This window comes from Chiloscyllium plagiosum, chromosome 1, assembly GCF_004010195.1.
Source record: "Chiloscyllium plagiosum isolate BGI_BamShark_2017 chromosome 1, ASM401019v2, whole genome shotgun sequence".
In the NCBI taxonomy this organism is placed as follows: domain Eukaryota; kingdom Metazoa; phylum Chordata; class Chondrichthyes; order Orectolobiformes; family Hemiscylliidae; genus Chiloscyllium; species Chiloscyllium plagiosum.
This window is the reverse complement of record NC_057710.1, coordinates 30,185,013-30,193,085: the sequence shown is the minus strand read 5'-3', so window position 1 is coordinate 30,193,085 and position 8,073 is coordinate 30,185,013. Positions and strand designations below refer to the sequence as shown.

The following is an 8,073-nucleotide window of genomic DNA, read 5'->3' as shown; positions in this document are numbered from 1 at the left end:
TGATCTCTGTATGTACATGTTTACATATGTATGGCATGACCAACTGTACAGACCATCAAATTATTTTAAGAATAAAGTATATTTTTGAAATAAAAAAAAAGCTGGAACAGCAGTGTTATCTTACAATGCTGTCAGCAACGAATTTCAAATCTGTGAACATGTTGCCCCATCACCCTCAGAGACCTGTGCTCATCAAATTTCAGCTTGTTATACCATCCGCCTGATTTTAGTTGCTGTACTGTTTGTAATTGTGTCTTCAGCTACCTAGGCCTACCTCTGTAAACCTCCCCACCCTACTCTACTTCACTTTGCTCCTTTATGACATTCATTCTTGGAAGCCTGCCTGGTCATCTGAGCTAACACCCCTCTCATGTGGTTTAGTGTCATACTTGGTTTTAGTAAGCATTTGTGGAGTGCTGTAGAGAGAGTGTGGCGTTTTCATGATGTTGAGGTGCGTAGCATCCTTTTTCCTGCTTCCACATATAAATGGCAATAAGATGGCAGAGAACAGCTGTGTGTTTCTCTCTGCTAGTCATGACTCTGTGGCAGAATGTATACCCCACAACGTTCACACTGGGGGAAGCTGTACTGCAAGTGTCAGGTTTCTGACTCAGTACATGCTGTCCACTAATATATCAAAGCTATGTTTTGGGTTAGCGACATCTATGTTAGTAAAACTGTTACGAATCCTAAACAAAACTGTGACTGGGTTGTCAATTTGCCAGTTAAGGAGGGGTAGTGGCATAGTGGCGATCCCACTAGACAGGTAATCCCTAATGTTTTGGGACATGGGTTTAAAGCCCAACATGGCAATTGGTGAAATTTTGAATTCTGCAAAATTTTAGATAAAAATGGCAATCATGTAAACATTGGTTATTTGTTGTAGAAATAATGGCTTTAATGGGCTTTAGGGAAGGACTGGAGGGCACAGTCTTAGAATAAAGGGAAAATCTTTTTTGAACGGAGGTAAGGAGAAGCTTCTTCAGCCAGACAATGGTGAATCTAAGGAATACATTGCCACGGGAGGCTGTGGAGGCCAGGTCATTGAGTGTATTTAAGATGGAGATAGGTTCTTGATTGTTAAGGGGATCAAGGGTTACGGAGAGAAAGCAAGAGTATGAGGTTGAGAAAATTTATCAGCCATGATTGAGCGAAGCAGACTCAATGAGCTGAATGGCTTAATTTCTGCTCCTATGTCTATGGTCTTAAATCTACCATCTTGGTCTGGCCTATGTATGACTCCAGACTCTTAACCTCCCTCTTAATTGGCCTGGCAAGTCATTCAGCTGAAGGCAATAAATGCTAGTCCAGGCAGTAACACCCACATCAGTAAATGAATAATTACTGATAGACACAAAATAATGCTTGATTTAATTTGGGCGGCACAGTGGCACAGTGGTTAGCACTGCTGCCTCGCAGCGCCAGAGACCCGGGTTCAATTCCCGTCTAGTAACACCCACATCAGTAAATGAATAATTACTGATAGACACAAAATAATGCTTGATTTAATTTGAATATGCCACCACTGTATATCTTATCTGTAAATCAATTTTTGTCTAGGGAATTGCCAGATGTGCCATATAGGACACTGATAAAATTTTTGCAAGGTTTGTGAAGGTTTGTAGCTCAGGTTGAGATTTAGGGTGTAGATTTGCTCGCTGAGCTGTAGGTTTGATATCCAGACATTGCGTTACCTGGCTAGGTAACATCATCAGTGGCAACATCCAAGTGAAACAAAAACTAACAAACTTAAAAGACCCAGTACAACCCATGGACAAAACCAACGTCGTCTACAAAATTCCATGCAAGGACTGCCAGAAACACTATGTAGGACAAACAGGAAGAAAGTTAGCCACCAGGATACACGAACACCAGCTAGCCACAAAAAGACACGACCCTCTCTCCCTTGTAGCCCTACACACAGATGAAAAAAGCCACCATTTCGACTGGGACAACACATCTATCCTGGGAGAGGCTAAGCAAAGGCATGCCAGAGAATTCCTAGAGGCCTGGCACTCCAACCACAACGCCATAAACAAACACATAGATCTAGATGCCATCTACCAACCCCTCAGGAAACGAACAGGAAATGACAAAACCACAAACCCCAGGTACCCCATCCAGGACAAACATATAAATAGAAAGCAGGAGACAACAGCTTCGCTTCACTTGGAGATCGCCACTGATGATGTTACCTAGCCAGGTAATGAAACATCTGGATAACAAATCTACAGCTCAGCGAGCAAACCTACACCCTATACTTATAAAATTGTTGTAATTTTGAAAGGAGATCAATTTTAGTTCCCGACTAGTAATTTTTACACAGTTGCTATTTGCAGTGACCATATCAATAAATCTGTTTCAGCTGTATGTTGATCTTTGAATCTTGAGCAGGCATGAAGGTAAGATAATAAAAGTTGTGCAAGCATTGATGATTTGGTGACAGAAAATGTTTATCCAGATTGGAGTTCAAATCAACCCATAGGGCCTGGGTTCAAAGGCAAGATCAAGACAAATATCAGGAAGCATTTTGAGAAAGGGACTTTGTCCAAGCTGTTTTCACAACCTAAGAACATTCCACAGTACTTTGCAGCTCATCGTCTCAACAAAAATAAACATTCTTCAATCATTGATGCAGTTTTACAGTACAACAATGGACCAGCTTACAGCAAGGTCTCAAAATCAACAATAAGATAATGAACACTATATTTTGTTTGACTGAAGGATCAAATTTAAAATTGCTTATTATTGACTAGTGCTGCTAATGTATGGTATCTCACTTTGGTGTCCCATCCAAAATGTATTGCCTTGCCACTGTAGACTTCAGTGGCTCAGGAAAGTTCTGAGCCTGCTGTCACAAAAAGCCAGTTCACATCCCCATTTTCTTTCATAATCTTTGTCTGTGGACCGAGGATGCTATAGAAGTTGGGGTTAGTGTGTGGGTGCAATTGTGTGCAGATGGTGAGGTGCAGAAATTATTTCATTCTTCGTGGAAAGACAAATATTACTTAATGTCCACTCTGTGCCAGTGGTGCCAGTTGATCATCTATCTATCCTTGTGGTCACAGTAATTTGGGTATGTGCTTAAAAGATGAGGGGAGAGTATATAATAAAGAATGTGTCCAAAATGCAGCGTCCTGTAAAGTGCTTTGGGATGTTTTAAGGACGTAATGCGGTGCTATCATAAATACCATTTTTGTTTCTTTTAAAGAGTTGAAAAGGAATGATGCAAAAGTGAGAACAGTAAATTTTCTGACTGGTTAGTGTCCACCAATATTAACTAGACCCCTCTAGGGACCTCCCCCAACATCATCACTTTCCAAATTTGCTTAATATTCACATCATTTCTTGCTGTACGCACTGTGGGAGAATTTCATTTCACATGCATCCAGCAAACAAATGCACAGCTCTATGATGAATTCAGAGTTATATCCTGACCTTTGGATGGGCTCCTCATCAAGCATTGCTTGTGCCTATTCACAACAACATTAAAACGTAATCTGTATGCAGAAAGCAGCAGCTACAGGGACACAGGCTTTTTATTTTGTTTTGTTTTGCTGGATTCTTTTGAACCACTTTTGTATCATACTGAAGCTGATGTAAATAACGTGCTTCAAAGATCTCAGGCAAACAAGAAGAACTTTAAACAAACGTTCTGGGAGTGCCTCCCAAAGTGCTATCTTTCACTCTATTCCAGAGAGCGTTTATATTTTGAGAACTGAGCAAACTTTCCATTTATATTTCTAGTTCACTGCAATCTGGAGCTGTCTTACACAGCAGCCCAGTAGCAGCATTTTCATGTTGTATGTAACATTAAAAGAATGTATTTGCTGACACAAGCAGAAAGAAAATCTCCAAAGTGAGCAATAATAAAGCAAACCTGACACTTCCTACTTGGGTCAAGCGTGTTCAGTGTTACTTTCAGCAATGGTCCTCTTAGTAATGTACAGAGGAGAGACAGGATTAGAAGATGTATGGTAGAAGGAAAGGCATAAGCACCAATGCAGACCAGTTTCAATGTTGTAAATTGAATATAGTAACACATACTTTGCATACCTCACATCCTAATCTTGTGCTTGCTTCTCAGTGACTAGATAAAAGCGCTGGCTGCTTATGGGGAGCCATTAGGGGCTGATGTTGGCTTCGTGGAAGGGCAGATCCATTGTACCCATCTAGTTACTGTGTGATAATGACAGGAATTTCAGCCTGGATGATATTGCAGAGTTTGCATATCTGTTTTGCATCTGTAGATGTGTTCAATGATTAATTTAGCATTAGTATGAAGTGCCACTGTGATGGTGGTGCATGGTGTGTCAAACGGGAACCATCCTGTGCCTATCTTCTCTCAGAATAACTGCTGTTTCAGGAAATTTTGGATGCTGGAGTAGTGACACCAACGTAATACAAGTTGTAACCCTTATTTTGCACCACGAGTTCTGGACTAAAGATGAATTTACCTTTCGAGCACTGCCAGTTACTGCATCCAAAATAACAAGCTGTCAGTCACAGACAGACAGATTACATGTCAGGAACTTAACTCTCCATGAGGAAAATGTGGCATCTCTGGGAATTGCAAAGAACAGGAATGCAAGTCTTTAAGGATCACCGAGTCTTGTATGCATCGCTGAGTGTCACACTAGTATTGGATTGTGTGAGACACTGAGACCCATAGAATCCCTACAGTGCTATTTGACCCATTGAGTCTGCACTAACCCTCTGAACAGCATCCCACTCATACCCAGCCCCTACACCCACCTCCACCCAATTCCCATAATTCTTCATTTATCATGGCTAATTCACCTAGCCCATCCCTGGACATTTTGGGGCAATTTAGCCTGGTTAATCCATCCAACCTACACGTCTTTGGACTGTGGAGGAAAATCAGAGCACCTGGTGGAAACCCTTGCAGACATGGGAATAAATGATAGTCACCCAAGACTGAAAATAAACCCAGGACCCTGGCACTGTGAGACAGTAATCCTAACCACTGTACCACCCCAACTATCATATAGACTCATGTAAAAGTCAACATTTTAGACTTTTTTTAAAGGTTAAATTTATGGGGTCGACTATTACATGGTTATTGCTTTTGAGGGGATGCAATTCCTGTTACAAAAAATCACAATGAATTAGAGTAATTTACATGAGCGTGACAGGGGAATTGAGGTCAGCTGAGCTACACACAGAGTTTGTTACCTGACTCTGACCTGATGCATCTTAAACATTCACACCAAATTCTTCCATTTCCCTCCGTTTTCTCTCGATTACAGTTGTTTTTGTTTCTCAAACTAATATTTTAAGCTTTTTTTCTGATAATATTTCTTTATCAGACACTTGACTTTCATACAGTCTCACTGATCATTGTCGCCACGAGAAATCATCAACAGCTGCATGGTAATTATAGTGAAGTAAATGCAGATAGGCCTATCTTTTATAGGAACTGATATCATCACTAAGTTCATACTAAATGATGAAATTAGTTTTACACTAATTATAGTGTACATTTGATAATGAACTTAAGAAATCCGTAGCCCAACATTGGTGTGATTTGTATATCAAAACACATAATAACACAAAATTTGTTTCCTCATCGTAACGTTTATGTACATTGACGCTGCATTTTAGAAAGGCAAATCAGAGGCAGGGCTTATACACTTAATGGTAAGGTCCTGGAGAGTGTTGTTGAACAAAGAGACCTTGGAATGCAGGTTTGTAGTTTTATAAAGGTGGAGTTGCAGCTAGATAGGATAGTGAAGAAGGCGTTTAGTATGCTTTCCATTATTGGTCAGAGCATTGAGTACAGGAGTTGGGAGGTCATGTTGCAGTTGTACAGGACATTGGTTAGGGCACTGTTGGAATATTGCGTGCAATTCTGGTCTCAGTTCAATTTTGTGAAACTTAAGGGTTCAGAAAAGATTTACAAGGATGTTGCCAGGGTTGAGCTACAGGGAGAGGAATAGGCTGAGGCTATTTTCCCTGGAGTGTTGGGCAATGAGGGATGACCTTATAGAGGTTTATAAAAACATAATGGATAAGATAAATAGACAAGGTCTTTTCCCTGGGGTGGGGGAGTCCAGAACTAGAGGACATAGTTTAAAAAAAATGGGGTAGATATAAAAGGGACCTAAGAGGCAACCTTTTCACGCAGAGGGTGATGCATATATGCCAGAGGAAGTGGTGGAGGCTGATATAAATGCAGCATTGAAAAGTCAACTGGATAGGTACATGAATAGGAAAGGTTTGGAGGGATTTGGGCTAAGTGCTGGCAAATGGGACTAGAATAGATTGGGATGTCTGGTTGGCATGGACAAGTTGGACTGAAGGGTCTGTTTCTGGGCTGTACATCTCTGACTCCATGCCTCTCAAATGTTGATCTGTTATGTGTGAAGAATTAGGGTCAACTTTTACATGAGATGGATGGAAAATTCCAGATTTTCTGGCCAAAAATAGGGGGTCTCAGTCCCAACCCTCGAACTCAGCACCACCTTCCTAACCTGCAATCTTCTTCCTGACCTCTCTGCTCCCACCCCCACTCCAGCCTATCACCCTCACCTTAACCTCCTTCCATCTATTGCATTTCCAACACCCCTCCCCCAAGTCCATCCTCCCTGCCTTTTTATCTTAGCCTGCTTGGCACACTTTCCTCATTCCTGAAGAAGGGCTCATGCCCGAAACGTCGATTCTCCTGCTCCTTGGATGCTGCCTGACTTGCTGCGCTTTTCCAGCAACACATTTTCAGCTATATACAGTATATGTGTGTTTGATTACATTAAAGTTATAGAATTTCTTTAGAATTGGCATAGATCTATGAAAGAAGAATGAAATTAGTAGAATTTGGGCTAACATTAGTTAGGAACAACCTAAAGACTGTAAACTTAACTGTAACAACATAGGATTCGGTTAAATATAGAGCTCAGAAGCAGTCATATGGCCTCACTGGCTTGTGCTGGTAATTGTCCTTTCGTTCTACACTATTTGTCTAGTTTCCTTTTGAAACATCGAAGCTGTTTGCATTAACCACTTCCTATTGTTCTGGGTTCCACATTCTAACAACTCTCCAAATAAAGACATTTCGCTTTCAATCCCTATTGTACTTTAATACTCACTTTATGAAATGAAGTGGCATAAACATATTCTCTTACAATTAGAAACACTCTTTCTGTCTCTGTACTGTCCAGAGTCGAAAAATGTGGCGCTGGAAAAGCACAGCAGGTCAGGCAGCATCCGAGGAGCAGGAGAATTGACATTTTGGGCATTAACCCTTCATCAGGAATGTGGTTGGGGTAGAAGGGGGCTGAGAAATAAATAGGAGGGTGGGGCTGGGGGAAGATAGCTGGGAAGGCAATAGGTGGGGTTAGGTGATAGATGGGCCCCACCGACCTATCTGCTACAACCTTCTCACCAACCTATTACTATCGCACGCCCCACCACCTGCATCTACCAATTGCTTTCCCAGTTCTGTTCACCCAACCTCACCCCTGCCCCACCCTCTTATTTACCTCTCAGCTCCCTTCCACCCCTCCATATTCCTGATGAATGGCTTCTGCCCAAAAAGTTGATTCTCCTGCTCCTCAGATACTGCCTGACTGGCTATGCTTTTCCAGTGCCACACTCTTCGACTCTGATCTCCAGCATCTATAATCCTCACTTGCTCCTTCTCTATACTGTCTAACCCATTCATCATGACTTCAATTAGATCACTGCTCTTCCATATAGAAATGCGCCCAACCTGTTCAATATTTTCACATAGCTGTAATCTTTCAGTTCTTGTGATGTTTAATCCAATGTTTCCATGTCCTGCTAATATTACAGAGACCAGAATTATACACATTGCTGTACGCGCAGGTTTAACATATAGAGTCATAGAGTCACAGAGATGTACAGCATGGAAACAGACCCTTCGGTCCAACCCCGTCCATGCCGACCAGATATCCCAACTCAATCTAGTCCCACCTGCCAGCACCCGGCCCATATCCCTCCAAATCCTTCCTATTCATATACCCATCCAAATGCCTCTTAAATGTTGCAATTGTACCAGCCTCCACCACATCCTCTGGCAGCTCATTCCATACA

At 41.6% G+C, this 8,073-nt stretch overlaps 1 protein-coding gene across 1 annotated transcript in view; it reads left to right on the top strand.

Moving 5' to 3' along the window:
* The window catches only part of pstpip2 (proline-serine-threonine phosphatase interacting protein 2), a 134,405-nt gene that overhangs the window by 5,750 nt on the left and 120,582 nt on the right, over positions 1-8,073 (top strand). The window lies entirely within an intron of this gene.